The sequence below is a fragment of the Panthera leo genome, chromosome A2 (assembly GCF_018350215.1).
Source record: "Panthera leo isolate Ple1 chromosome A2, P.leo_Ple1_pat1.1, whole genome shotgun sequence".
Taxonomy (NCBI): domain Eukaryota; kingdom Metazoa; phylum Chordata; class Mammalia; order Carnivora; family Felidae; genus Panthera; species Panthera leo.
This window is the reverse complement of record NC_056680.1, coordinates 113,857,521-113,861,355: the sequence shown is the minus strand read 5'-3', so window position 1 is coordinate 113,861,355 and position 3,835 is coordinate 113,857,521. Positions and strand designations below refer to the sequence as shown.

Here is a 3,835-nt window from a genome sequence, read left to right as displayed (position 1 = left end):
GCTAAATAATAGAACAGAATTCTACAAAATTCTCTATGGTGCTGGTAGATATATGTTCTTACAGATATTTGGCACCTTCTCAAAATTCACCCCTGCTACTACCATGAAAGGGACAAAGAGAGCAAAAGCCTCTATTCAATCGCCATATGTTCAAATACACTGTATCTACTTGAAAAGCTTCTTTCAAACACCACGATTGTCTTTCAAGCACCAGACCTGTAAAAGAAGTATCACAACACGTAGTTAGATCGGCAATTATGAAATAAGATGTGCTATTAAGAAAATAAACAGTGGTTTCTAGACCATGTTTACAAAAGCTGTGCAGCAGGTAAGTTAATAGAATTCCCCAACATACTACGCATTTTCAACTCAGACTTAGTAATGTTCTCATATAAAAGTGAATTTTTTTTTTTTTTTAATTTTTTTTTTTAACGTTTATTTATTTTTGAGACAGAGAGAGACAGAGCATGAACGGGGGAGGGTCAGAGAGAGGGAGACACAGAATCTGAAACAGGCTCCAGGCTCTGAGCTGTCAGCACAGAGCCCGACGCGGGGCTCGAACTCACGGACCGCGAGATCCTGACCTGAGCCGAAGTCGGCCGCCCAACCGACTGAGCCACCCAGGTGCCCCTAAAAGTGAATTTTTAACTCAAACCCTATCTTACTAAAAGCTCAAAATGGTCACCATAGGAAAGATACTTTGAAAGATTAAATGCCAATTACTTAAAAATCCATTAAAAATAACCTTTTCTTGGCATAATAAAGTATTGCCTATTTATTACAGGCTTTGCCCCCTTCATATCTAAAACATACTTTCTAAAGGGAGGAGGGATGTGACTGCAGGTAACCAATTCCTATGAAGTTGGCCTCAGGTAAATCCTTTAACCCATCAGAGAAGCATATCCGATCAGATTAAGAGTTCTCATCCTTGGCCAAGAATTCAATTCAGCTATTTAATAACAAATTATCTCCATTTGGTCCATACCTGAAGCTCATCAGCATCTTAAACTGGACTGTGCCTGATAGAAAAGTGAGAAGAACAACGTTAAGAATATCAATGAACTCTTTATGATTTGGGGTTTTTTTGTTCGTTTGTTATGTAAAGAGCATCTTTTATTGTGGTTACCTACTAGTTACCTCAAAGACTAAAAAGCTACCTTTGAATAGAATTCCCATATAAAGGCTTTCTCCAAATTTCCTCACACTTGGGAAATCTCCTTGGTAATTTCCAGCCAGGAGTAAAATAGAACAGTGAATTAAGTTCCTATCATCTGGAATTCTATGTAATATAATGTCAGCACCCACGACCTGTCCAACTTGACCTTTACATTAGCATGGAACAGTATCAATTTTAGAAAAAAAACAAAACCAAACCTGAAATGTTACTGGCAACAGTTTGTACCTAGGAAACACTAAAACAAGCTCTCAACAGATTTAAAAACCAAAGGAAGCCTGAAACTTGTTGACCAAGCAGAAGCAGACAGAGCCCAGCAAGTTGAGAACAGTTCTCGGCACTTGCTCAGTTTCCACTACCCTTAAATAGACACTGGCTCAAGCTGCTGTTTCCTCGTCATGGTGCCTGGCTCCCTCAGCCCGTGTTTCTCTCTCACATGGAACTGTTGAAACAGTTTGGCTCAAGAGGACCCCCCCCCCCCCCCAATAAAGCAATTGTAAACCAAAGCCTGACCATTACATTTCCCCGTGTTGCAGTGCTAGTCACCAGACTGAGGGACTCAGGACAGGGAAATCTGTCCCTGTGCTCTGGGGTAATAGATATGGCTGGAAAAGGGATGCCTACAGCACAGCTTGCTCCCCCCGCCCCTTTAAAAGCACGGTAAAATGGATGTCCCATTCAGTTTCCTGGTCAGTAATATCAGTTATTTCCTAAGAGGTAAAAAGGTCTTTCATAACTCTACGGGCAAACATGTAACCCCCAGAAGCCTCACATTTCAAGAGATTGCTAAGTGATACTTAGGATATCTACAAAGATTCCTTCATTCACTCTACTCTAAATTTAGATCTTTACAAAGTTTACTAAATCCGGAGAACAACCGTTTCTATAGCATGGGTGCCAGCGTCTTGGTGGACACAAATCAGAATCCCAATGGTTCATTTTTTCCCGGGACAGAAAACCATGACGGGCTTCGCACCCTGAAAATGTTGGAAGAGGGTCCTGCGCTGCATACGGTACTGGTCGCTCCAGAAAAGGTGAATCTGGGGCAGAAAACTGCAGGCAGGACTCACAGCAGTTATCAGCCCCCGCAAGACGAACCCCAGACCTTTCAAAAAGCCAAACCACTCTGCAAAGTGGCAACTGAAAGGCATTTGTGGGGAGTGGCTGTCAGAGCGCAATTGCCGCCGTTTGTTGCTAGCACACTAATTAAGCTGCTCCGCACGCAAAGTTAAAGCGCTCAGATCCACGATCTGGCTCATTTTCCAAACTGGTTACGTCGGGGTCATGGTAACACCAGGCAGGCGGGAGCCCGGAGCGAGCCAAGAGCGCCCACTCCGACCTGGTTGGGCGCCTTCCGCCCCGCAGCTGCATTCTCCAAATGTTATTTTTCTTTGAAAAGGGCACTTGAAACTCCCGGTGGCTTGGAACCCTGGAGCATCGAGGCCACAGGCACCAGGGATGAGGGGACCGGGGGCGCGGTAGGCTGGGGGCCGGGGGAAGGCGCCACAAGGGTGCTTCCCAGGAAGTAAGGGTCCCCGACTCCACGAGGACGTCCTCACCCCAGAGGAGCCCTCACGGGGGCACCTTCCCCGGGATCGGGGGCCTCTCCCGAGGGGGCGCCAAGCTGAGGCCGAACCCGCGTCATGGACGCCCGGGCGAGGCGGGCACAGGGACCCAGAGAGAGACCCCAGACCACGTGGCCGGTTCCGGCGTCGGGCCGGTCCGAAGACACTTACCGAGTCGCACACCACGTCGGAAAAGGGAGGGCGCTGGAGAGACGAAGTTTAAAAGGGGCTTGGGCGGTCGGCACCCTGAGACAACCAACCAAAAATTACCCCCAGCGCCCCTCCCGGCCTAGTAACCGCCCCGCCTGCGCTGCCCATAGGCTCGCGCGCGCCCCCTGCCGGCGACTCACGTTCCCCAGCCCTGGCTTCGGAGCCGGCGGACTCAGCACGCTTGCCTGAACACCTCTCTGTGTGGGTGTTCATTTATACCACGCTGCAGGTTTGATGAAGCTCCTGGCATCAAATCAAATAATGTTAGGTATGTAACCGCCCGCCCCGCCCCGAATTCCATGCCTTCCCCCAGGGTGGTCTGCAAGTCAAGAAGGCACTGCCGGACAGGACCCGCAGTCTCCAGCCTTGTGCTTACGTTGAGTTTTATCCTTAATTTGTTTTTCGAATTTTGAGATTTGAGGCTTCCTAAACTGGGGCACTTGAGATTATTTTGGTTGGAGGGACTGTTTAGTATGACAGGTATGTTTTGAGTGTTTACTGTGCCAGGCAATGTGATTGGTGCTGGGGGGTATAAAGTGGAATGAGAAACTGCACTTGCCCTCAGAAAACATAGAGTGACGTTCAATTGTTGATAGAAGCCCACCCACTGTGCCCATGGCACAGCACAGACCACTGAGCCCAGCCTGCTAAGGGGTCAGGGAGGGCACCTTGGAGGAGGGGTACTGATGGTGCGTCTAGCATTACCAGCAGGAATCTGACTGCACCTCGAATATTGAAGAATATTTGGTAAAAATCAAAGAGGCCAAGAGAATTAAAGAGGACGTATAGAGTAGAAGGGACCTAATAAGTCAGCTAGAGTTTTCTCTAGTGGAGTAGAGCCAGCCTTAGGGTGATCTCCAGAAGCAGAGTTGTCATGATGGTGGAA

The 3,835-nt window shown here is 47.8% G+C and overlaps 1 non-coding gene across 1 annotated transcript; it reads right to left on the bottom strand.

The window, feature by feature from the left end:
* Nucleotides 1-863: 863 nt before the first annotated feature.
* LOC122214701 lies at nucleotides 864-935 on the bottom strand. The gene has a single exon (XR_006200076.1). It is a non-coding gene; the product is annotated as a small nucleolar RNA SNORD93 (small nucleolar RNA).
* Nucleotides 936-3,835: the final 2,900 nt, after the last annotated feature.